General features: G+C 43.0%; 1 long non-coding RNA gene across 1 annotated transcript; it reads left to right on the forward strand.

The window, feature by feature from the left end:
* Positions 1 to 369: 369 nt before the first annotated feature.
* On the forward strand, positions 370 to 27470 carry LOC308477806. Its single transcript, XR_013986714.1, has 2 exons — positions 370 to 471; positions 26778 to 27470. It is a non-coding gene; the product is annotated as an uncharacterized lncRNA (long non-coding RNA).
* The last annotated feature ends 419 nt before the right edge of the window (positions 27471 to 27889 follow it).

Consider the following 27889-nt stretch of genomic DNA (forward strand, 5'->3'; position numbering starts at 1 on the left):
TACATATATGCAAAGATCAATCAGAGCCATAACCTATGAAGACAAAAATGTGGCATTTCCGCCAATTAGTTACAGAGTGGTATTCTTAATCAGCTTCCTGTGCACGTGGGTTTGGTAGTTTGCCTACTTCCAACTACAGCATTTTGACCATGAACACAGTAGAGAGCAGATGCATTAAAAATGAAATGATTGCAGCATGGCTTGCATTTTGTAAAAGGGTATATGTTCCTGGCTGCCACTTCTCCACAACAGAAGGATTGTGTCTTATAACATTTTCAGATTTTATTTTCCCGGATGTCACAGCAAATCCACTTCAGAAGAGGGTATAAATTGTTTGCTTGTATGTCTTTTTTAAATAATAATAATAATAATAATAATAATAATAATAATAATAATGTTTTTAAAAAGATCTATCAAAAGGAATTAGGTTGCCTGCTTTAGTTTACTGACATTTCTAACGAGATTGCTGAGGTATGTGTATTTTGATAAATCTCTTGACTCCTACTTTTCTTCCAAGATTGCTAAAATTAAGAAAAGAACAGACCAGGCAAACAGCACACTAGGAGTTTAGACTCCAGCTCTGACTGATATCTTCCATTTCACACTGAACAGACGGTGCAACAGGTTTTGCTTGACTGCAGCTGGGAAAAGAACAGAGTGCCCTGGCAAGTTTGTTCGCTAAATCTAGCACACATCAAGTTACTAAAAATACTTCAGCAAAAGCAAAAATTTGGGGGGGAAACAACAACAAAAGGCAGTGATAACCCTTAAACATTATGACAAAAATTAAGCTGAACTGTATGAAATGTACTGTTGACAGATTTTCTCTTTTTGAGAAGCAGCAGTGAATGCAACAAGGGCATTTTAATATGTTTGATTAATTTATTCTAACTTTAATAATAAAAATATGGAATTGAAACACTTTAAGCCTAAGGAAATTTTACAGTCAGGAAAATGTGCTTTGTTCTCAGGGTTGCATCAGAGAGACCTGATATTTTTCCAATATGCATTAAGCAGAAGACCTTTCAGCTGCTCTAAACATTCAACAATAGCACATTTGATGCTCTTGGGATGAAATCTACTTGCCTAACTGCAAGGACATACTTGGCAATATAAGTAATCACTTCTATTCAGCGACACTTGTGAATAATGATGAACTCAAAATTGGATTTGGGCAGCTGATATTTCAAGGCCACAAGGGCGTTTGTTTAAAAATACATTAGTTTAGACCACATGAGACATCTTGATTTGAGGTTGCTTGTAAGAAGCAGGAGCCAAAAATGTTAGCAGTCGGTGCAGGGCACTGCTGGCCAGTCAAGGAAAGGGCGTTGATGTTACTGCTCAATGGCAACAGACATTTATTCTTGCTGGGCCACTTCCCCAGCTGGCTGCAACTGCAGACTTTTCTTTATGCGACAGGATATTTGTATACAGAATAGACACCCGTGGCAGAGACCCATTCATCTGGCTGGGAAAGCTTGTCAGGACAGAAATGCCTTCAGTTGTTTCTGGAAAGTGCAGATATTGAGTGTAGCTTGAGAGGAATGCTATTCCACAAGGCAAGCAGCCACGCTGTTACTGTGGAACAGGCTTCTGAGACCTTTGGCTCTTGCAGGAGGTGTTATCCCACAGACCAGGGCCGTCTTAAGCATATCTGGCGCCGTGGTGCAAAGATCCCTCCGGTGCCACCCCTGCAACTCCAAAACAAGGGAGGGGGCAGTGGAAAATGTCCTCTGCCTCCCCCACTGCCCCGATCAAGCAGGAAAGCGTGCTGGCGGACCTGCTCTCTGGCATTGGGGCGCCAGAGAAGGCAGCCTGGGAAGGCTGTGCGCCGCCTTTTGCCAGGAAGCAGGAGGACAACGATGGGGAGCAGAGCCGTCTTTAGCAGATGCAGAGGATTGGGAGGGAAGCTGCACGCCTGCCAGCCATATAGTTGACGGGGTGCAGCTGGCGGGCTTGCAGGGAAATGGGAGGCTGTCGGCAAAGCTGCGCAGCTCCCCCACTTGCTGGGGCACCCCTGAGAGGCCGGCGGCCTGGCACAATGAACCACTAAGACCAATGGGAAAGACGGCTCTGCCGCAGACCACAGTGACCTGAGTATATCTGGTAACATGGTCCTGAGCTGTGTCTTCTGTGTTAGTTCCAAGACCTTGAACTTGACCTGGTGGCAGATCCGGTGCAGATCCTGCACGCAAGGTGCTACATGCTGGCAGCAGTTTGCCCCCAGAAGGAGCCCAGCTATTGCATTCTGCAGCAGCTGCAGCCTCTGGACCACCCTCAAGGGTAGCCCCACATAGCATGCATTGCAGTACTCCAACCATGAGGTTACCAATGCATGGAGAGGGTGGTCAGGCTGTCCCGATCCAGAAACAGTTGTAGCTGTCTTACCAATAAAGGTTGGTAAAAGGCACTCCTAGCCCCTGTGACCCCTGTGCCTCTGGTGGCAGAGCTGGACCTAGGAGCAACCCCAAACTCTGCAGGGAGAGTGCAGCTGTATCCAGGGCTGGCAACTAACCGACTTGCCGGAATCACTCATCTTCGGAGCATTCACCTTGCCAGGATTTAGACTGAGTTTATTAGTTCTCATCCAGCCCACCATTTCTTCCAGGGTCTTCCCAGCCATCCCTGATTCACATGTTACAGAGAAATAAAGTTAAATAACCCCAGCATACTGATGACCCCTTGCCTCCAGTAGTGGAGCTTCATTCTCCGGCACCGGGGTGGGGTGGGGTGGAGGGCATGTGGGGACGGGGCTGATGCATGTTCCGGGGGGGGCACGTCCCGGGGGGGGGAGGAGCTGCGATGGCACCGCACCTGGATTATGCTCCCCCCGCACCCCTCTTCCTCCGCCAGTGCTTGTTTCAAAGCTAATGCCCACTCCCAATGTCTACATGTAGGTGTTAAATCCTTGCACAGTTAGAACTCTGCAGTGCTAGGGATGGATAGACCTGTCAGTTTGGGTTCTCTCCGTTTCTCATTTTTCCAATCTTGAATTCAGTTGTCTACATTGCTTCAGCAATTCTTTAAAAAAAAAATCAGTGCCAAAATCGGCCAGTATGTATTTTTGTGTGAATTTCTTGTGGTGAACACATTTTTGTATGCAATTTTGACTAATGCAACACATTTTTACAAGCAATTTATCCTCATGGGATGCATTTTTGTATGTTGTTTTCACTAATACATTCACTATTATGCATCCCTTGCCCCAATATCTGCAAAAAAATTTTTTTTGGGGGGGGCTGCATCACAAAATTGAAGTGTGAATTTTGAAACCTCCCTGTGTTTCAATTATCGTATCATTTCAGATGCAAATTTAAGATGCAAACTGAACCGAACCGCCACCTCCCGTTCTCACACAATGACACTGAATGCCTGAACAGGGCTATAATCTCCTTTTGCTCAGTGCCTTGACAGCTGAGAATCCAAAGCCAAGCCTCTTCAGCGATGCCTTCATAAGAACTTCTTTGTTTCTATGCACATTTCTCTATGGGGGAGAGTGTGACTGAGTTGTGTTGGGCCTGCTTGCCCGTAAAATGTTACACTCAGCCCACCATTCTGTGACACTTTTCTGTGTCAGAGGAATATGCAACAAAGTTTTAGAAGTTATTTTAAAACTACAGCCGAACTGTACAGAAAGTTAGTAAAGGTAAAGGGACCCCTGACCATCAGGTCCAGTTGTGGCCAACTCTGGGGTTGCGACGCTCATCTCGCTTTATTGGCTGAGGGAGTCGGTGTACAGTTTCCGGGTCATGTGGCCAGCATGACTAAGCCGCTTCTGGCAAACCAGAACAGCACACGGAAACGCCGTTTACCTTCCCGCCAGAGCGGTATCTATTGATCTACTTGCACTTTGACGTGCTTTCAAACTGCTAGGTTGGCGGGAGCAGGGTCCAAGCAACCGGAGCTCACCCCGTCACAGGGATTCGAACCGCTGACCTTCTGATCAACAAGTCCTAGGCTCTGTGGTTTAACCCACAGTGCCACCCGCATCCCATGTATAGAAAGTTAGTATCTGGCTAAATTGTGCCTGGGAATGCACATCTTTCTTTGGTCTGAAAATGCATGTTCATGTTCATTCTGTTGTATAGTTCAAAGACATATATAATCTCAATAATCCTTAAAACAATCATCTAACAAAGCATTGCCAACATATTGTAGCTGAGGTGGGGGTTTGAGGCTGAGAGAATGTGGCTTACCTAGAGAAGATTGGGGAAACTGTGGACCCTCCAGATGTTACAGAACTGCAATATCTGGAGGCAAAGAAGGGTTCTCCACTCCTGAGCTAAAGGGATCACTGCTGAGGTGAGATTTGATCCAGGGATTTTCCTGACACACGGTTCAAATGCTAACTCTCCTCTCCTAAATACCATATACTACAGTAAGTAGACCCATTGCTTGGTCCCTGCTCCTGCCAACCTAGCAGTTCGAAAGCACGCCAAAGTGTAGATAAATAGGTACTGCTCCGGCGGGAAAGTAAACGACGTTTTCGTGCGCTGCTCTGGTTTCAGTGTTCCATTGCACCAGAAGCGGCTTAGTCATGCTAGCCAAAGACCCAGGGAAACTGTCTGCAGACAAACGTCGGCTCCCTCATCCAGTAAAGCGAGATGAGTGCTGCAACCGCAGAGTCGTTTGCGACTGGACTTAACTGTCAGGGGTCCTTTACCTTTACCTTATTGTAATAAGTAAGTAGCAACCGTGGTCCCAACAGTGGGGAAACAAGAAGATGATTTATAGATGGTTTTTAAACACCAAATAAGTTAGCCAAAATAAGTAAAACTAAGTAAAGTATGCATTGGAAGTGTAAACTGACAGAAGAAACATTTTTTCATATGTGGAAGGGGAGGACAGGAAGTCAATGGATGAAGTAACTAATGGTTTATGTTCAAATTTGTGGGGTACAGAGGAGAGGACAAAATCACAATGCCTCACTTGAAGGCACCAACAAACCTACTGAAGCTAAACAGATTCTGAGTTGGGTCAGTGCCTGGGTGAAGGCTCTCAAGGACCCATCTGCTCCAGGAATTGAAATAGATAACATTGGTTTGAAAGCCATGGCCTACTGGTTGCCCCAGTGGCAGAGAGCAGGTGGGGGTGTGGCTGATGTGTGTCCCGGGGGCGTGGCACACTGCCTGCAGGGGCATAGCACGTGTCCCGGGGGCATGACGCCCAGCGTGGGCAGGGGGGCAGCTGCGATGGCACCCCACCAAGATCGCACTGCCGGGGGTGGTGCACTCCCCCCGCACCCCTCTTCCTCTGCTAGTGGGCTGCCCATCTCCAAAGCACCCTGAAGTTTATCAGGGGTTGCATGAGATCTCACATAAAACACTATGCCATTCAATCTGTCTAAGGGCAAAATCTGCCGGAAGTCTTTTTTAAGCTGTGCATCTCATGAATGAGGTTTGGGTGACAATGGATGTAAAGTGCTACAAGCATCTTTGGGCATATCTTACATAACAGACTTCACATTCACTTGGGACCATGGGAATAGTAGTACCACAAAATGAGCTCAAGATAACTGATTTCTCAGCACTCCCTCCAAAATTAAGTTCCCAGTATTCTTTGGAGGAAGGTATCACAGTTAAACTCTTATAGCACCAATGTGAGGTTTACAATGTAGATATAACTTGGTTGTTTTCATCTATGATGATGTTAGTGCAAAAGGAAATGGCAATGCGGTCTAAAAGCTGACTTATCAATATGCACCTTTTCTGGTCACTAGATGGTACTGTAGAACAGTTTTGTTTTGCTCTGGAGCTCTAAAAGGTGCCTGACTCGGTGCTAAGCTCTTCTAAGCCTGCTTCTTTGTTCCCCGCTGTGCTCCTGTTATCCAGACATGCTGAGACTAATAAAGGAACCAACTGGGAAAGCCGTTCACAGTGAGCATGCCTAATCAACCAAGGGGAAGGCAAGGTGCTTAAAAGGGTGGGAGGCAGAGCTGGTGTCAAGATGAAAAACAACGTGTGTAATCCTTCCTGGAGTGGAGCCTCTGCTGCTGCCAGCCTATCACAGTCACATGTAAAGGAGAATTCTTCACAATCATCAGGCTTTAATCTGAGTTTAGACTGCAGCTTCCCTCATCTCTGTCCAGTGGTCATGCTGGATGGGAATGATGAAAGCTCCAGCCCAATAAACATATGCTAGAACAACTCGGTGCTCACCTGTGGATTTGGACTACAGCTCCCATCACCACCACCACCACCACCAGGTTGTGCTGGCTGTTCAAAAGTGCTGGAGATCACCAGGCTGGCGAAGGCCATGGGGTTCCCACCCCTGGTCTACTCCGAGAGGTCAAAATGGACCTTCCTTAGCTATGCTACCAAAAATCCTCTCCCCTCTTAAAAAAAGAAAAGACTTGGCTTTTATAGGGCTTGAACCTGGGATCTTCTGCATGCAAAGCATATGTTCCATCAGTCACTGTCCTTCCCATTTCTTCCTGCTACCTGCCTCTGGTAAACCACTGTTCCTATTTTGGAGATGCTTTAAAATCTTTTTGTTATTGTGTGCAAATGTGAATTAGAGGTCACTTTCCCCAGCTTTCTGTTCTGCAGCCGTCCTGGTTAAATGATGGTAAATTTACTAGAATTTAAAGATGTTTTATAATACCGCAACCAGATCCATTGTGTTCTCTGATATTCTTCAGTTTTCAGAAATGGGCTGTTATGGCCAGTTTCCTAACATAGCCGGCCTCTGATTGCCAGAGCAGCACAGGCTATTGCAGAGGGAGTAAGAGCAGCTGACAGCAGCAGATGTCCTTGTGCAAAGTGTAATAAAGCAGCAATCCACGAGAAAGCTGTTTTATAAATACAAAGACACGCCTGTCTTCTCAGCTGTTGAGTGTTGCAGACCTTCTTCCCCAAAGTTGCAGATTCCCAGCTCCCTCCCACAACAGCATTAATATTCTAATGTGCAAAGAACATGTTTGATGGAAGCACCCAACCATCTATTGCAACAGAGTCTGCTAAGTACCTTTCCCCAGTGTGATTACAATGGCTGGGACTGAGCCCAGTTCATAGACAGAGTCTACAGTTGAAAAGCCATTTCTGCCTGCTGAGGGTTCCATGTGGTGCAGCCTTCCAGGGGGCTCCTTGCATGGAGACAAAACTTGGGAACAGCCTATGATCCAGCCAGTACTACATGCAATTGAGGGACACCATTCAGATCCTTTAGCTGTGACTCCTGCATTGCAGCGGGCTGGACTAGAGGATTCATGGGGTTCTCCCTAAGTTCCAGCTCTAGATGGCAAACTAGCTTATATATTTAATGTGGGCATGCATTCAGTGTGTTTTGTTTCTGCTTGAAAAACAAGGAGGCAATTAGGATCGATGCCTTATGAGGAACGGCTAAGGGAGCTGGGCATGTTTAGCCTGGAGAAGAGGAGGTTAAGGGGTGATATGATAGCCATGTTCAAATATATAAAAGGATGTCACATAGAGGAGGGAGAAAGGTTGTTTTCTGCTGCTCCAGAGAAGCGGACACGGAGCAATGGATCCAAACTACAAGAAAGAAGATTCCACCTAAACATTAGGAAGAACTTCCTGACAGTAAGAGCTGTTTGACAGTGGAATTTGCTGCCAAGGAGTGTGGTGGAGTCTCCTTCTTTGGAGGTCTTTAAGCAGAGGCTTGACAACCATATGTCAGGAGTGCTCTGATGGTGTTTCCTGCTTGGCAGGGGGTTGGACTCGATGGCCCTTGTGGTCTCTTCCAACTCTATGATTCTAGGATTCTAGGATCAGAACCATGGTGTGTAGTTGAAGGGTTATCTCTGCCCACCAAAAGAAAGGTCCCTTGAAGCTGCTCTTTGCCCTCTTGCCACTGATGTCCATGGAAGCCTCTTTTTCAAAGGGAGCAACACTCCAGGAACGAGGAGGAGATTTTAACTGGGACCGTGGCTGGGGAAGAGGATGCACACCACAGTTCAGATCCTAGTTGCTTTTATTTTCCAAGGAAAAAAAAGAAATGCATGTTCACATGTCATCTAGTTTGACCCTGAGGATTACCATACACTACTGCTGCAATACAGAGATATGAAAATGTGGAAGTATTTTTTGGCAGCTGCCATGTTACTATGGCAACACATGAGTTGGTCTTTAGTGGGAAGGCCTATAGGGGAAGAGAGCACAACTTCTAAGCTGGCTTGATACTTAATTTAGAAAGTAAGTATTTCTGCCAGCCTGCTGACGTCCCACCTGCAAGTGTTGGATTTAACCCCCTAGAGAGAATCGTTGCATCATGGACCTTGTTGTATAAGTTTTGTACTAGTGTAACTGTATTGGCTTCAGTTCTAGATCTCCCTGCAGCCCCACTTTATAGACAAGTACATTCAAGTCCTTTTTTTTTATGTTGAAGCTAAGATAAGAAAGGTTTGAAACTAGTACTAAATATGTTTAATAGGGCAGATTCTTTATTTGTTATATTTTCCTCCACCCTTCTTAATGTCACAACAATCGTAAGAGATAGGATGTTAAACTGAGGGGCAGTGAGTTTTCCAAAGCCACTTCTTATCTTCAAAGGCAAATCTTGTTTGTATGGTCACATCAGTCTTTACCAAAGTGAATGTTTCAAATGGAGTTGACATCCCTTAAATACTCCAGGAGTCTGGGTTATCTTGAGTGATAATAGTTCCCTGAATATTTGCTCACCTAATATTTGCTGCCTTCATCGGCTGTTTTATTTGGATTTCACTTGCTGGTCTTACTGTTTTATCTGGTTTCTTTGGGTGGTAGTCAATTATGTTTTACTCAGAGTTCGACCCATTAAAATTAATGAACACACCTAACTTAGGTCTACTCTGAATAAAACAGTTAAACACCACCTTTTTATATTGTTCTCTGCTTTTTAGACTACAGTCCTAAATAAATTTACTGGGGACACAATGCGGTTGGATTTCTGAGTAAACATGCCTAGGACTACTCCTCAAGTGCAGTTTCTGTATTCTGTGTTTTTAAGTTTACGTTTTGTCATGGTGGGGCCTGCCAAGATGCAAAAGGCAGCATATAAATGCTGTAACCTAAATATTTCAGGCTGCAGGCACCTTCCATAACTCAGTTCTTTGCAGGAAGCACTGATGTAATAGTGATGTAACACTAAAGTGTAGAGACCCCCGTGGTCCTCCAGACATGTTTGGATGAGGTTTCTGGTAAAATGTGAGGGGGAAGACTGTAAAAAAAAAAAAAAGGAGGGGAAGAAATCTGCCACTTTTTGTGTGTGCTATAGGGTAGACCCTTTATTCTTCTGGGGAGGCTACCAAGGCAAGGCTATATAGTTGCAATGTTATAAAAGAAGTGACATGACTTGGTGATGGAATGAACATTTTTATTTATTTATTTTTTAAATTTCTATACCACTTTATATTTTTAATAAAAACCTCAAAGCAGTTTACAGCATATTACATCAATAAATCAATAAAACAATAGCCGGGTGATGTTCATCCTATGGAAAGCAAAGGAGAGAGAGGAGTAAAAGATTAGGACTTCCGGTCAGCGCCATTAGCAAACGGAGGAATTCCCTTCAGTCGGAGGGGATCGGCTCCGCGAAAATCGGGTCCTGTGCGCTGCGGCGAAGCGGGGACCCCTAGAAATCGCAGGCGCTGAAGCCTGCGAACGTGGAGACTCGGCGGGCACCATTGAGCGCCCCCCCAACTCGCGAGGAAGCCTTTTTTTGAGGCTTCGGAACGGAGTGGGGGAGAGGCGCGGTGCTGAGAGTTGATCGCTGCTTTCGCGGAGCGAAGCCGTGTTGCCGTTGCTGGAGAGCGCTGACTTCTTCCTGGAACATTCGGACTAAAAATTGATCGTGAGTAGGAGAAATTGGATCTAAAGCTTATGAATTGGACTAAAATTTGAAAGGCTTTATTTGGAACAAAACAAGGACTAAAATTGGCTACCGCGGTGGGAAGTGTAAACAGGAAGTCCGCTTCCCGCCTTGTAGATAGTGTAAAGCATAGAGACTTTGAGCTAAACGTTGGAAATTGACTTGAAAAGAGTTGTTTCCCGACCTGAGAACTTTTGGTGAATCTACCCTTCTGAGAATAAAAAAGGAAGGGGTTTGTTCTTTCTGGACTGTATAAATGTTTAAAGAGCGATTTGCCAGTGAGACGTCTCAGCTGTCAAAATCTGTCAAAGCCAACTGCTGACAGTAAGGTGGATATACTGTGGCCAGCCTCACTGGAAAAATAAATTGGAAAGTTACATTTTGGAACTGTATCCTGATTTTTGCGTATACTTAGTTTCTCTTTCCTTTCTTGTTACTCAATAAGGAAAGTGACTAGTTTGGATGGTGGTAACAGTGTCCACCTAGTGGGACTCCCTGAAATTACAGCAAAGGAATTTTCCACTGGTAAACAGGAACAGCATATTTGGAAACGGCCTTGACTTTCACATTGTTATGGCAGATAGCCGAGAGAAATTAGACCCGTCGGTTTTGAGATCTGGAAAACCTTGGGGGCATCGAAGGCAATCATCTGCCGGCTTGCCTACGACAGCAACACAAGCTAAGTCTAGTGGAATGTCTGAGGAAATTCTAGCCAGTGCCCTGGCCAAGATTAATGAAACTTTACAACAACTTAGCACAAAGGTTGAGGAGACGAATAAAAAGGTTGAAGAAACGAATCAGAAAGTGGACATTGCAAATAAAAAAATTGACTTAAATACAGAAACATTAGACAATTTGGGGAAAAAGGTAAATAGTAATACAGAATCTATTCAGAGACTATTGCAGGACTCAAAGTCTATACAGGAAAAAACTGCTGCTGTGGAATTTAAAGTGGGGCAACTGGAAACTGAGAAGGTACCAGACTTACAGAAAGAGATTGCAGAACATAAGCTGACGCTGTCTATGATTGAACTTAGAGACAAACAATCCAATCTAAGAATTAGAGCTGTTCCTGAGCTGGAGAAGGGCACCTTGATAGATTTTCTGACACAAGAATTTGCGGAATTTTGGAAATCGGATTTGAAACAAGAGGATTTTAAGATTGTGAGGGCCTTTAGATTGGGGAAAGGAGGAAAAAAGATTAAAATAAGGGACTGTTTGATTACCCTCCGATCTAAAGAAGAGAGGGACAAAATTTTGGGCCTGCATTATGAGAAACCTTTGACAATTCTGCAATCAAAAGTGGAAATTTTTAAAGATATACTGAAACACCTTTTGGATTTAAGACAAGACTTTGGAGACCTGGTGGCCCTGTTGAGAAAAAATAAGATCCTTTTCAGGTGGGAATTTCCTCAAGGCCTATCCTTTAGTTTTAAAGGAAGAAAGACAAAGATAAGATCAGTGGAGGAAAAGAACAAGTTCTTGAGCGCATACGAAGAAGATCTACAGAAAGGACTGGGAAAAGAGCCTGTAGTACCGGATAAGAGTCTGCAAAAAAAAGTGAAACCAACGCCACCGACAGATATAGACAAACTTCTGGGGGCTGTTGGGGGAGAAGGAGAGTAAGTACAAAATGACACTGCAAGTACTAAGTTGGAACATTAATGGCTTAAATTCTTCGGAAAAAAGGGGGAGAGTATTTCATACATTAAAAAAAGAACATTTGGACTTGATTTGTTTACAAGAAACGCACGTGACAAGGCTACACCGGAAAATTTTGATTAATAAAAGATTGGGAGAAGAATTTATTTCATCGGACAATGTGAAAAAAAGAGGAGTAGTACTCTATGCAAAGGAAAGCCTGTCACCAAAATTTTTATTCAAAGATGATCAAGGAAGATATATAGCAATTGAAATTCAGCTTCACGGTCAGAAGTTTTTGATATTAGGTGTTTATGCGCCAAATGAGGGAAAATCAGAATTCTTTAAAAAACTGCATGAAACCCTATTGGACTATTTGGATTACAATATAATTTTGATGGGAGACATGAATGGAGTAGTGTCTACAAACATGGATAAAGCCCAAAGACAAACGGTGACGAAAGATGGCAGATTACCAAAGACATTTTTTGAAATGACCGACAATATGGACCTTGTGGATATTTGGAGAATAAAGAACCCCTTGGAAAGAGAAGGAACCTTCTTCTCTGAAGCAAAAATGACATGGACAAGAATAGACCAAATTTGGATAACCAGGGGACTGGCCCCTAAGACAAAAAAAGCGGTAATTTGTCTGAAAATCTGCTCAGATCATAACCCAGTAAAGATGGAAATGATATTAACGCCAATTGGAGCTTTCAGATGGAGGATGAATGACTCCTTGCTTAGGAATGAGGAAATTATTAAAAAGGTCCAGAAAAACCTGAGAGACTACTTTGAGATAAATATGAACACTACGACTGAGAAGAGAGTGATTTGGGATGCCAGCAAAGCAGTGATGAGAGGATTTCTGATACAACAAAATGCAATTAGGAAAAGACACCAAAATGAGAAGAGAGAAAATTTTTTGGAGAAAATTAAGGATGGAGAAAAAAGACTGAGGACGAAACCGAATTCACAGGAGATTTTAAAAGAGATAAAGTTATATCAAGTACAATATACGAAACTGATGAATCAGGAAATAGAATGGAAGATTAAACAGATGAGACAAAAGACATTTGAATCGGCAAACAAGTGTGGGAAATTATTGGCATGGCAAATGAAAAAAAGACAAAAGCTTAACACTATTACGAATTTGGTAGTAGAAGGGAAGAATATACAGAATCCTGGGGAGATTCGAAAGTGTTTTCAGAAGTACTTCAAACAGTTATATACGCAGGAGACCCAGAAAGAAATAGACATTGATCGGTTCTTGAAAATTAATGGATTACAAAAAGTATCTCAAGAGAGCAAATCAATATTGAATTCTATAATATCTGATCAAGAGGTGGAAGGAGCTATTCAGGATATGAAACTGGGCAAATCTCCAGGGCCAGATGGTCTGACTGCAAAGTATTATAAATCTTTGAAAGAATGGTTAATGCAGCCTTTGAAAGAAGTTTGCAATGAAATACTACGGGGAGGAAAAGCACCCGAGTCGTGGAAAGAAGCATACATTACACTCATACCGAAAACAGAAGTGGAAAAGACACAGTTGAAGAACTACCGTCCCATATCCCTACTTAATGTGGATTACAAAATTTTTGCAGAAATTATGGCTAAAAGATTAAAAAATGTATTGGTGAAAGAAATTCATAAAGACCAAGCGGGCTTTCTCCCAGGGAGACATCTGTCAGACAATACGAGGAATATCATTAATATTTTAGAAAAATTGCAAGTTAATATTAATACCAAAGCAGTTTTAATATTTGTGGACGTGGAGAAAGCCTTTGACAATATTTCTTGGAATTTTATGAAGAAAAATTTGCAGGGGATGGGGGTAGGTCAAAGTTTTGAAAACGGTATAGGTGCAATTTATTCAGAACAAAAAGCTAAGCTGATTGTAAATAACGTAGTTACAGAAGAATTTAAGATAGAGAAAGGAACAAGACAGGGTTGCCCAATCTCCCCACTGCTTTTTATATCGGTCCTGGAGGTTTTGCTCAACATGATTAGGAAAGACCAATTGGTTAAAGGTATACAACTCGGAGCTAAACAGTACAAATTGAAAGCTTTTGCTGATGATTTAGTTTTGACACTACAGGAGCCAGAATCCAGTACAAAAAAAGTATTGCAATTAATTCAAGAATTTGGTCAAGTAGCAGGTTTTAAATTGAATAAGATGAAAACTAAGGTATTAGAGAAAAATCTTACAGAGATTGAGAAAGAGAGGTTTCAGAAGGAGACAGGATTAACATTAGTTAATAAAGTGGAATATTTAGGGGTTCATATGACTGCTAAAAATGTGAATTTGTTCAAAGATAATTATGAAAAATGTTGGTTAGAAGTAAAAAAGGATCTGGAAATATGGTCAAAATTGAAGCTATCATTGTTGGGCCGAATTGCTGCAATAAAGATGAATGTATTGCCTAGGATGTTGTTTTTGTTTCAAACACTACAGATTTTGGACAAAATGGACTGTTTCAAGAAATGGCAGAGAGATATTTCGAGATTTGTATGGCAGGGCAAAAAGCCAAGAATAAAATTTAAGATTTTAACTGATGCTAAAGAAAGAGGTGGATTTGCCCTGCCAGACCTTAAACTTTATTATGAGTCAGCCGCATTTTGCTGGCTGAAAGATTGGCTGCTTCTTGAAAACACGGACATTTTAGACTTAGAAGGTTTTGATAATGTTTTTGGATGGCATGCATACTTATGGTATGACAAGGTTAAAGCGCATAAGGCCTTCAAGAATCATATTGTCAGGAAAGCACTGTTTAATGTTTGGGTGAGATATAAGGATTTGTTGGAAAGTAAAACACCAAGGTGGCTGTCACCAATGGAGGCTAAGGCGCTGAAAAAAACTAATATGGAGACAAACTGGCCAAAATACTGTGAAATTTTAGAACAAGTTGGAGATAAATTAAAGCTGCAGAGTTTTGACAAACTAAAAACTAAAGTCCGAGACTGGCTTCATTATTATCAAATAAGGGAGGCCTTTAATTCAGATAAAAAGATTGGTTTCCAGGAGGAAAAATCCAAATTGGAAACTGAATTGTTAGATTCTAAAACTAAGAATTTGTCAAAAATGTATAATTTGTTGCTGAAATGGAATACACAGGATGAAACGGTTAAATCAGCTATGATCAAATGGGCACAAGATTTCGGACATAATATTATGTTTGCTGACTGGGAACGGTTATGGATCACAGGTATGAAATTTACGGCCTGTAATGCCTTAAGAGAAAATATAATGAAAATGATTTACAGGTGGTACTTAACCCCAGTCAAGCTAGCAAAAATCTATCATTTGCCCGATAATAAGTGTTGGAAATGTAGAGAAAATGAAGGAACATTTTTTCACCTTTGGTGGACGTGCCCAAAGATCAAGGCCTTCTGGGAAATGATATATAATGAATTAAAAAAGGTATTTAAATATACCTTCCTGAAGAAACCAGAGGCCTTCCTCCTGGGCATGGTCGGCCAATTGGTGCGAAGGGAAGATAGAACTTTTTTTATGTATGCGACAGCAGCAGCAAGAATACTCATTGGGAAGGACTGGAAGACACAAGAATTGCCTACCCGAGAAGAATGGCAGATGAAAGTGATGGACTATATGGAACTGGCTGAGATGACCGGCAGAATTCGAGACCAGGGAGAAGGGTCGATGGAAGAAGACTGGAAAAAATTCAAAATATATCTTCAAAAATATTGTAATATAAAGGAATGTTAGAAAGAGGTTGGAAAAAGAATATTAGGTCGTTTTGGCAGATATGATATAATGGATTAAGTAAAAATGAGGTATGGAAATTGATGAAATAGAGGAGGATTAATTACAGTATTGAACGTTAAAATAAGTAAATGAAAAGAAGGTTAGAAGGATTTGCTGGAAATACGATTTGGACTAGAATACAAAGCTGGGGGGTGAGAGGAGGTCACGGAAATAAGTAAAGGGAAAAAAGGTTAGGTAAAGGTTTAATTTTTGTTTTATTTTAATGTAATGTATTATTGTATTTTTTGTTAAGTTTTTTTCACTGTTTGTTTTTTGTTATATGCTTATTTTATTTTGTATGGAGGTTCTTTTCTTTTTTGTAATCTTAAACTTGGAATAAATATCATTTTTAAAAAAGAAGAAGAGAGGAGTAAAAGATTATGCCAACTCTTTATTCTTTCAATGTTTCATTCATTCGGTGGGATGAACCTTGTCAATGGATATTATTGAGAAGGAACAATGTATGGTATCGGGCATATTGAGTTTGAAATGTCAATGGAATATTTAAGCAGGCTATCAGGCTGGCAATGGGAGTTGTGGAATCAGGGGAGAGAAAAAGTCCTGGAGTAGAAATGAAGGGATAATAATAATAATAATAATAATAATAATAATAATAATAAATTTTATTTATATCCCGTCCTCCCCAGCCGAAGCCGGGCTCAGGGCGGCTAACAACAATAAAACAGTACAAAATTACAGCACAAACAACACTCTAAAATCATTCATTATAAAATTAATTAATACATCATGAGCAGACAGATGGTATTAGAAAGCCTTGGGATTTGGTGAGGTCACTTATTGACAGTATGGGACAAAGTAGAAGTCCCCATAGATCCATAGTGGATCCCTATGGAGAGAGGGAAAGAGGAGGACCTCTGAGATCTTGGCCATTCACAATATTTGCTTGGGATTCTTGGTGCTCACAGGCAAATGTTAACATTCACTAGATTTGGGAATTTTGTGCAGCATGGATATATATTTGTGTATGGTTTTCATGTTCAGTCAGCTGAAAAAAAATGTTTGTTTTGACCTTCTGCTATGTGCATTAAATGCTAATTGGTAATTCTCGAAATGACTCTCATACCCAGTCCACCATATTGAGCACCTCCACATCTTTAAATAATGTTGTTGGTCCTCTCTGAATTCCCCCCGCACTGCCAACATGACTTATTCAGCCTTCGACATCTGGTTGCCTCATCTTTATTCCATCTCGCAATGACTACTCGCTCATATTCTCAGGAACAAATAGGCATCAGATTGATGTCTTGAGACTCCCTTTATAATGGAGAGATAAATGGACCTCCTAAATTACATTTTTGTATTGTCCAATGAGAAAAGCAAGAATTAACAGATAATGCAGGCTTGAGGGATTTGCTGAGTACAGCTTTTCTTATCCTCTTATTTATATGCATGCACAATTCTAGATGGTGCTCTTGAGAGCTGTAGAATTGCTTATGGCTGGGAGAGCAGACCGACAGGCTGAAGGGCAAGTAGGATTTGCACATACAATGTGAAATCTTCAGCAGGAGAGACATTAAAATTTCCCTCATGAATTGTTCCCACCTGTCAAGCACCTGAGAAATACAAGTGATAAATTGCAGGGGTTGGTAGAGCAACAGTGGAGATAAATGGAATGTATTTACAGCAATAAAATCACCCCATTGCCCCCAAATACTTTTTACTGGTGATGAGGAAGGTAATGCTTTATTTGGTCCAGTGTTGTGACTGAAAATTATATGATGATTTCCCCGCTTTAATTTATTTACCATCATTATGTTCATTAACAACGTTTAGTGGGTGTCATGGACTGGTTGGACACAGGCGAATGGTGGGAGGAACCAGAGAGGCAACCACCAATCAAAGAAGGCTTAGAGCCCGGGGAGTGGTGCTGGCAGTGCCGGATTTATGTATAGGCTAAGTAGGCTGAAGCCTAGGGCCTCTAGGGGGCCTCCCCAGCTCCCCAGCCCTAAACAGCGGGCAATCTCCCCTGTCCCAAAATTGCAAACCCAAGACTTCATGCGAGGGCAGGTCAACTCAGACCCAGCAACTGTGAGACTCAGGGCCAGCCAGTGGGGCCCAATTTGAAACTCCAGGGCCCAACTTGGTTTTTTTTTTTTTTTGTGGGGCCCTATTTCACAGCCAAAATCTGCAGAATCTTAGAGATATAAATCCGTGTGCTAGGTCATTTTCACAAGGTCAGCAAAGCCCTTCAGAAATCAGACCTGTTATTGAGTTCTTGTGCAAGTTTGTAAACAAATTTTGATGAAGTTTTCTGATGTCCTTTAGAGGAGAAATTGTGAATTGCAGAATTTTAAATACCCATCTCCATTCAATTTTGTTGATAACACTCTTCCATTTTCTTCTAGTCGTGAGGGTGGGGGGTTGGGAGGGGCCTCACAAGTGGAGTAGCCTAGGGCCTCTCTTCATCTAAATCTGTCCCGGGGTGCTGGGACACTAAGAAGCGGAGGTGTTGGAAGCTGAAGGGGGAACAGGGCTTAGTGAGTGTTTTTGCTAATACAGTCATACCTCATGTTACGTTTGCTTCATGTTACGTTTTTTCAGGTTGTGTCCCGTGGCGACCAGGAAGTACCGGAAAGGGTTACTTCCGGGTTTCGCCACTCGCGCATGCACAGAAGCGCCAAATCGTGCTGCACCCCTACACTGATATGACGTTTCAGGTTGTGGGCTTTTCATGTTGCGAACGGGCCTCTGGAACAGATCCTGTTCGCAACCAGAGGTACCACTGCAAAGAGTTAACTCCAACTTGCGCAGTGTGATTTACTGCTGACTCGCTCCCAACAGTGGGTGGCAAGTAGAGATTGCCCAAGAGATAGAGGAGTTTTCGGCAGAGTCGGTAACCAAACCCTTATGAATTCCCCAACTTGATGAAATGGTGAAATGCAGGTGAATTCATGAACTAGGCTACAATGAAATCGCATTGATAGGGAGATAGCTGTCAGGGTTGGCACAGAGGTATGGTGATGTGCATCAAACTCACAGGGATGGATAAGGGAGTGGAGAAGTCCAGGTGAGTCCTCCCCTCTTGGAGAGGAGCAATGATTCAGTGTGGACGCAGATCTGCCGGCTCGACTTTTGGCAGTGGCAGAATACAAAGAGGAAGGAGGATGAAAGTGCCCCTTCTTCATATCAGAGGCTTTATCCAGCTGCAGGGAGGTCAGGTGTTGCACCACCATACTGTCCACTCCTGGAAGATAGGAACAGGCTCGCCATTCAGTTTGCTAATGTTCCACATGGCTGTTAAAAAATACTGCAAAACTGATGTTAGCTTGGTGCAGAATTGTGTGTGTGTGGTCATCTGTAGAGAGCCCATGCAATTAATTTCCCCTGGAAATCATAGACCAAAATAAAGCTTGTTTGCCTTTCATGATTCAGGGAGATTGTCAATCACATTGTTGGCATCTACTCAGTTTGCAGTCCAGGGAAATTGCACCAGTATCAAAAGGCAAGTTTCTGCCTTACTTTGTAGCATTTCAGCAAGGGTTATCCTTGGCACGTTCTCAGAAGATGCCAGTTCATGTGAAATCAAACTTACAGTGGTCATTAGGGCTTCAGTATTTCTTTCAGCTTCTGTTCAATTGGCCGGAATAACTAGTTGGAAGGAACCAGACTAGCCCAAAGAAAAGCAACCAAACAGTGATGACCCCCAGGGCTGCACGGCTGTCTAGGGGATCGCAGGAAGTGATGTATTCGTTTAAATATTTATAGGCCAACTGTTCATCTTCATGGGTACCAGGGTGGCAAAAAGAACATAAATTATGAAATGCACAATAAAATAAGAAACACATCATTCAAAAGTAACAGATACAGCTAAAAACAAGAGAGCAGGTTGAACGACAACTGACTTAAATTGCCTGGATAGATAGATAGATAGATAGATAGATAGATAGATAGATAGATAGATGATAGCAGCATTGGCACCAGTGATACTTGTGGGGAAAGGGCGTTCCACAACAAGGGACACCACAGAGAAGGCTCTATCCCCCCTCACTGCCGCGTGAGTTTTCTGTAACATTGGAACAGGGAGAAAAGCCTTCTCATATAATATCTGGTGCACTACAGTAACGTTGAGGCTGAGGTACAAAGCAGCCAGACCCTGGATTGTGGCCTCTTCCACAAATTTGCCTTAGGCAAACCCTCCAACTGAAATATCAGGACAATGCTGTTCTACCTTACAATTATTTAATGTGTATGCATGAAGATTTATTTATTTATTGTCTCCTTTAAAACGTAATTTATTTCGTCTAGGGTTTTAAATATCCCCATGAGCAAATTTAGGCATAGATAATGAAACACCTTTCAATTGCTCCTACATTTGGATTGTCAGAAGTGTGTGATTTAATAAGTAAATAAATAAATATCTGTAATGAGATGGAAACTCTTTGACAATGCTTTCTGCCACCTTGGCATGATTTTCTATTGGAGGGATTAATATCTTCTTTTGTTTTAATGATAATAACAATTTATGTGGCTTATTGCCAAAGTCTAAAGCCTTTGTTTCAATAAATTATAAGATTTAGCTGTCTTGTTTGATCTCTTAATCGCTAGCTGTTGTCCAGTCAGCTTCTCTTGTGGTCTTTGAGCCAAGGCATCTTCCAGCTTCGGCTTCTTTCTTATTTGAAGAATCAGTTGCGCCTCTTGCCTTATTCTTTATTCTTTTCCAGCACAGTTTATTTCTTCAAAAACTCTTCCAATAACTATTCTTAGCACCCTGTGTGGTAACCAGTTTACAACTGGAATCTTTGAATTATTTATCGTTCTTCACTTTGTAATATAATCTTGTTGAGTTTCCATTGTTTTAAATGTAAGACATAAGTGAAATGGGAGCATAGTGTACAAAAGTTGTAAATTGTTTCATCCTACTGTTTGATTTTCTTGATATTAAACTAGAAATCTATAATTAAATATGATTTTCAAGGAGAGGAGTTTATAGACTTTAATCTTGGTTTGTTTTTGTTTTTTTAAAAAACATCCTGCATAAGTTAAAATATTTTTAGATCTCTTCTTCTCTGAAAATGGAAAATATGAACATTAGGATCATGTGCTCACATGGGTGTTCTTTCCCCGCCCCCATGACCTGTACTTTCAGGGATGACTCCAGGATTTGGGGAACTTTTGGGAAGATGCCCTTTCTGGACCCCTTAGCCTAGAAGGGTGGGGAGATGAACATCAAAGACTCTCTCGCATTGCCTCTGTAATTCGTAAGTGCTTTCTGCCAAGTTACAGTGCTGCTGCTGCTCTGCTGTTGCAGGGGCCCAGTGCATGTAGATGTGGCGTACTCCAGTGGCAGGTGGTTCCACGTTCACCGGAAAGGGGGTAGTGGCATGGACTGGTTGGATGCAGAGGACTGGTGGGAAGAACTAGTTGGGGAACCAGGGAAGAAGGCTCAGAGCCCGTGGAGTGCTGGTGGGACAACAATGTGTGGTCAGAGGGAAAAGCCTGGGAAGCCGTGCTCATTAGACCTGACACTCAGTCAATGAAGCCAATGACGCTAATAACGAGTTAACTCCCACTTGAATGGTGTGATTTACTGCCAGCTTACTCTTTGACAGGGAGGGTAGGGGCGGAGACAATGTCAGGAGACCTTTAGGTTGGCTGCAGCATTCTGCACCTGAAGCTCTCCTGATCTCACCACGGCCATCCTGGGGAATGTAGCATCACTTGCTCAAGGGGGCACTGATGCTGTTCCTCCCCCTCTCATGTGCATCTGTGGGAATGCACAACCTCACCTCACTGTCCCTAGCCCTTTATTTTGCCTCCTCCATTCCCCAGCCACTGGGGGATATTGGGGTCAATGGCGCTCTTCACAATGCAGTGAGATAGGAAGTGCATGCAAGGGCACATACTTTTTCATTGCAGTGAAAGAGAGAGATTCTATATCTCATTGTATCTTTCGTCTCTGGGACGGCAGCTCTTTCATCTGACAATCCCGCTGTCTTCGCCAGCTTGTTATAATGAGATCAGACATAACTGGCTTTTCAATCTTGTTTGAAACATAAAAGAAGTTGAAAAGACTTCTCTTATTGCCCTGGCTGGAATTGTCACTGCTCTAAGCTCTTCTGCTGCTTCTAATCTCATCTAAAAATCAGCTGATCTTTAAATTGGCAATGGCTGTCTCTTTTTCGTCTTTCCTTTTAACCCAGGGTTGTTTTCCATGGCAAACCTTTCCATCTGTTTTGTGAAGATTATATAGAGCTTTTGTCTTCCAGTGACATCACAGAAAAGCTTTCTGTGTTCAGATAAAACCTTTATTTGTCGCCAAAGCAAAAGCCTTTATTCTAACACCATTAGGAGGTTTTGCTTATATCTTCCCAAGTCAGTTGCTGGATTCACACGTTCATTTTTTAACATGGCATATGTCACTCCACTGTGTTTTTAACTCATCGTTTTTCATGCAGTGAACATGTATGGATGTTCCCTCATATCTTCACAAATATATCTACCAAAGGTTACTAGTCCACAGATTGCTTTTACTAGACTGCTTACTGGCCTGCTTACTCATATTAATATGTCAGTGACAGGCCTCCTTAGAGGGAGCAAGTAATCTGATGGTACAAAGGTCCAGAGAAGGATGGGATCCTGGCGCTCTCTTTTTCTCTCCCTTCCCCTCCAACCAGCCAATACTTGAATAGATGGAATGGTGGACCCTCTCTGATACACATTGGATTTGGAAGGTAACTGCATTCTAATTCCCACATGAGCCTCCCCTCTGTGAATTAGCTTAGATGAATTAGATTGGAACAATCACTTACACTTTCTGGAGTTTATTCATGCAGGAACTATTTACACAATGTGTGGAGATGAGAGAGAGAGAAACAGCAGATGTCTTGTCTCAACGAGTTGGGAGAGAACAAGAAACAAAATGGCTCAGCTTTTAGGGGTGGATTTAACTTAGACAGAGAGCTACAAACAAATGCTGGCTAGATACCTACACAAATAGTGCCTTCTAGTGGTTTAAAGTAACACATGTAGGAATTACAAACAAATAAATGTATTTGCTTTTCTCCAATGAAACCTTGCTGCCAGCATATTTAACAGAGGCGGTGTGTGTATGTGTATGTGTGTGTGTGTGTGTGTGCGCTCTCTCCACACAGTGGCTTGCTATAAACCACTGTTTGAAGGACCTCCTCCACCCTGTTCCACAGCTTTCCTGGGCCTGCCTGCCATTCCTCACGCTGCAGTTGGTGTGGCTGCCCATTGCCGGCCAAGCCTACTGCAGAGTGTAATGACACCTTACACTTTTATGTATATAGGAATATATATACAGACAGTGACCATTTTGCATGGGGGTTCTGTTCTTGGTTCCCTCATGCACGCTAGTGGAGCACTCAAAAGCCTGCCCTGTGCTGTTATGCCCCATTCTACCCCTCATTATTCCCCACCCCTGTTCCACCCCCATTCTGCCCTCTTCTGGGTCCAAGTGGATCATCAGTTGCACATCAATTGGGCATGCGCAAAATGGTTGCTGGCATTATATATATGCCCATGAAACATCCTAAAGCAATTTAACCCATCAACAATACATATAGTGGATAGTGTATTAATAGAAAGAACCTAGGAGTTGGTTTATGTTACATTGCAATGTTATGTCACGCTTAGGGCTTGAGTCAGGTGTAGATCAGCAACAAAAAACAATAAATCACCCGAGGACAGTGAAGTTAAATCTTTATTCCAGGAAACAACCACAGCTCAGACCTGGTGGTCTCAGAAACTATTCTTAGGAGGTCTTGTCCTGATGGCACAGTTTTGAAGACTGAAGGTCATTGCCTTCCCATCCCTGTCTAAGGTTCCTCCTCGCCTGGGTTTTCCCTACGCAGTCTCAAACTGTGTCTGTGCATGACTAATCTCTGTTCTGTTCTTTTCATTTCTCTGTGTGTTCTTGGAGGCCACGGGGGGGGGGAGGGGAGCTGGTCGCAGCAGGAGGGAGAGACTCCCTGGACTCTTCAGCAGCCTGTTTCGCACTCTGCCTCTTGACCCTTCTCTGCTTCAGCCTCAGAGTCTGAACTGCACTCTGCCAAAGACTCTTCCTGCTCACTGTTGCCTCTCCAGCTTCTGACAGCTCCTCCTCACAGTCTGCTCCCTCTTCTCCCTCTGACCACTCCTCCTCCTCCTCCCTCCAATCCCCTGGCTCTCAGCCTTCTTCCCCTAGGGGGTTCCCTGGCTGGTACATCCCACCACTCTCTGCATCCAGCCAGTGTTTGGCAGTTACATAATAGTTACATGCTCCATGAATATAAAATTATAATAACAGTACCTGATAAACTTACAACGTAATGAGGTTTAGGGTAGGGTTGCCAAGTTGTTGAACTACACTTCTAACATGGGATTTTCTCAGACACTTCAGCGATTTCCGCCCGGACGCTGTTTGTGAGGGCCAAATACTGGCTATGTCCAGCAAATGCATGATTGACACTTTCTTTCCTACACCCTTGTAGGTGTATTCCTCCACAATTGTTTTGCAGTGAGGGCTCCAGTTTTGTGGAGGAAGCTTTACTATATTAAATTTTGTCTCATGGTGACTCTTGCAGCAGGAGACTCAATGACACTGTCATTCTATATATTGTGCCTTTGCATTACGCTTACAATTTCCATTAAATTATTAAATTCCAGTTACTTCTGTTAATAGGATAATATGCAGATCTAGTTACAAAGGAGATTTACCCAGATACTTGTAAAACGTGAGTGCTGGTTCCTCAGCTTTGCGGCTTTATAATCCTTTGGCTTTTCCAAGTGTAATGAGGGGATAAACTATTCATTAGAGTTTTGTGGCATCTGCCTCTTGGGGATTTGAGCTCTCTGTCACCAGGCTGAGGCTGCAGTGTAATGACTTGGGTCACTTACATTTTCTTGTATAGTGGCTCAAGGTCAAGTGGAGTAAAAAATGGAAGACTGGGCTGTCATGGGAGACGAATAGCTTGGAAAATAGTTTTCATGGACTGATTCCTAGGGCCACCTGACTGATTTGGAACATGGTACATTCACGTGCGTCATTCTATGTCAAATGTGGGTATTTGAAATGTGTATATTTTATATGTTGCATTAATGTGCCCTCTGATATATTCTCATCTGACCATGTAGGCTGGGATCTGGATGTAGTTCAGAGACCTGTGTCTGGAGACTTGTGTCACATATGAACAGCTGAAAATTACCATGGACGGCACTTTTCAAAGTGGATGGGGAAGCTGTAGAGAGGGGTCTTCCCAGCCACAGATTTCCCTCAAAACCCAGGGTTCCAGTTCCATTGTTGCTCTCTAGGTGAAATAACATGCCCAAGGAACACACAGAGAGAAATCACAAACTAAACAACTCTATATGTGATTTACAAAAATTCATTAACAATAATGTCTGACATTTCAACACCTTGTGGAAAAAGGCAGCTAGGTTATTTGTGGGGCATAAGAATTCCTTCATATTCCCCCCCCCCAAAAAATATAGTCCGGCCCACCTCATGGTCTGATGGACGGTGGACCGGCCCACGGCTGAAAAAGGTTGCTGACCCCTGATCTGGAACAAGCAGAAAGAGAAGAAGTGACAATAATTATACATTTCTTCCTCCGTCAAAGCAAGTGGTCTTCACCCCACCCCCTCCCGCTACTTGAAATCTCTTAGCCTCTTCTGGGGATATGTTGCACTTTATATTAAGATGGTAATTTTGTAAATCAGGTAGTGATTTCTTTCTTTCTTTCTTTCTTTCTTTCTTTCTTTCTTTCTTTCTTTCTTTCTTTAAGACCACTGGCATTTGAGTTTTCCTAGCAAAATAATGCACCACTTCCCAACTGCGGCCATCCTCTCATGGCTTCCAAGGCTGCTGTTTTCTCTTTAGAGCCACATTCCTTGGCTTGACAGCATCTGTAATAGTGCTTTCCCCTTCTCCCTGCCTTCTATTTTTTGATCCTGGGGCACAAGGTCCTCTCACCTGGGTGACCTGCTGTCGCTGCGTCCAGTTCACTGGCATGTCATGCTCATAATTCATTTGCTACTGTAAAATGACTCTGCCTTGAAGGGTTGCTTTCAAAGCCAATCAGATTTTCTTGGCCATATGCAAAGCTTTCCGCCTTTAATACCACATTGGGGTCCTTTGCACATGTCAATCATAACTGGTGTGGCCACAACCCAACAAAACAAAAACAAAACTCCACACAAGGAAAATATATTCTATTCAGCTCTGAGGAAGGTATCATCTTCTTACTTCTTTGGTGATCATTTGTAGCCAAGTAAGATTGTCTTCCATGAACGTGGTCTTAACAATGACCGTAGAGGCCAATTCTGGATCCACAAGCTGGATCATGTAGAAGTGGGAGCAGTCCCATACTTTTTGCAATTCCTCCCAGTGATGCATCCCCATTGAGACCCTTTCGGTGAATTATTCTTTTCTCATATACCCCAGCAATCAAAGATTGGGGGTGGAGGTGGTATAACACTGGGGACAGAAATATGGCCCTGCTCATGCCTGCACATGAGAGTAGCACATAAATGCATGAATAGGACCCAGGGCCAACACGTCCCTGAGGCAGGCTGTGGGGTTGGCAAACCCCAAGAGGCAGTGCCCAAGGAGGTGCCCTGCGCACGTTGCTGCCCCTGCAGCTGGTGGAGAAGTGGCAGCAGTGGCAACTGCTGACAAGATCTGGAAAGAGTCCATGGAGATCTCACAAGATCTTGCCGGAACCTGCCATTGCTGTGACTGCTTCACCGGTGCTGCCAGGCGACCCAGACAAGGAAGGCGTTGGCGTTGGCGTGGCAACCACGGGGCAGCATCTTCTTGTTTCACCTCAGGTGGCAAAATGGGCTGCCCCGCCCTGATAGGACCTTTGTTTTCTTTGGATTTAGAAAGCCCAAACTCCCAAGTTTGCCATCAGCTGAACAAGGAGAAATATTGTATTCCAAAGCAAAAGGGAACCCCGTGACTCTTGTCTCAGTAGCCCTATCTTATTGTGCAGTCTTCAAGCACCTGTGAGTTCTTCCTGCTCTTAATGACAGGCCAGTGTTGCCAGTTAAGGTGGCCAGCTGCAAGAGAGGACACACAGGGCTTTGGCACTTTTAATGGTGGTGTAGGAGAGGGGATTTCAGCACCTGTTGCTTGCTGCTGAAAGCAAACCTCTATTATAACTGTTAAAGAGGCTGTCAAGAGACCTCCCCTCCGTTGCAGCTGGCTCCTGTACCCATCGTCCTTCAGCTGTAAACAGCTTGCAGAAATAAGCTTGGCAAGCAGATTCACCTGGAAGCAAAATGGAATAATGGTTATTATCATTTCAAGGTTTGTTTGAGGCATGGGCTCAAAAGCGGCAGGAGAAGGGGTTTGAGGAGTACACATGATGAAATTCCATGTGTTCCCCCACCCCTCAATTTTCTTTCCCCCCCCCTTGTTTTATTTTGGTGGGTATTTGATGGTGTTCATTGCAGAAGCCACAATAGCTTTTTTTGTTTTAAATTGTTTTTAGTATTATGTTTTATTAGGACCTTAGGGTGAAGGGCCGGAAATAAATGAATGAATGAATGAATGATATGCAGTTACCAATATTTTTGACCCATTTCTCTTCCCCAGATGCTGAATCAAGCTGGATTTCAGCCTGCCCCCCTCTGCCTACCAATGGATGGGACTTGGGAAGGTGCAGGCGTAAGATGGCAACCTATCTTGGTGGATGTGCCTTGTTAAATGCAAAGCTGAGATGCTTGGGTTGCAGCCTTTGAATTCGCCTAAGAAGACTGCCACCTTTTTACTAGCTCGTGCTCCATTTCAGCAACCTGTTCTGCAGACCATCAGATTATTTTTATAATTTCAAAAAAATCACTGAAGAATTCCTGAATATGAGGGTGGTGCTGAAGGCACAGGAGCAGCCCCGGTATTTTTATCTGGTTGATGGGCAACTTTGTCACCTACAGCAGGAGCCAGGCCTCACCTGTGCTTAGTTGTCTGACCTGCTGTCCATGACCTGAAGCAATTATTGCCTTGTCTCCCCTCCTCTCCAGGTTTCTCTCATAACAAAATACAAGACTGGCAACTGCCTCAATGGCTATAGGTTGAAAACAGTAGCCTCATCTCCTAGTAGGTGACTGGCAATCCCCTTTTCATTGCCTATTGGAGTGCATGTTGTGTAGACAACAGTGGAATAGCAAACTTCTGAATGGCATGACCTTGGAGGAACTGCAATTGCCATTGATCAACCCTGAATAAGGTAAAAGCCAGAGGGAACTTACTCTTCTGCAAATAAATTGCTGTGAATATTCAGTAAAACAATCCAACACCTCTCAAAGTGAATTTCCACCTCCCAGATAGGATGATGAGAGGCATGAATACAAATGAGGGAAATGGGCATTGAATATGCAAGTTGTCAGCTGTGTTTGTTGTGTTTCTCTCACAGCTTTCCTCCAAGGAACTTGAGGCCACGCACCTGATTCTTGCTCTCCCTCTGCCTTAGCCTCACAACCGTCCTGTGAGGTTTGTTAGGCTGAGACGGAACCACTGGCCCAAGGCCACCGGGACACAAACTCAGATCTCCCTGCTCCAAGTTGGAAAGGGCAAAACAAGGGCAGCGCTTTCGGGCCGATTACAAAATCAGCATCATTTTCAATAAGGGATTTGCCATCAAGACAAGGCAGAGAAAGGTTAAAAATAGGGTGGCCGAGTGAAAAAGAGGACTATGTTCCTGCACCTTA

Source organism: Podarcis pityusensis, assembly GCF_964106645.2.
Source record: "Podarcis pityusensis genome assembly, chromosome: 5".
In the NCBI taxonomy this organism is placed as follows: Eukaryota; Metazoa; Chordata; class Lepidosauria; order Squamata; family Lacertidae; genus Podarcis; species Podarcis pityusensis.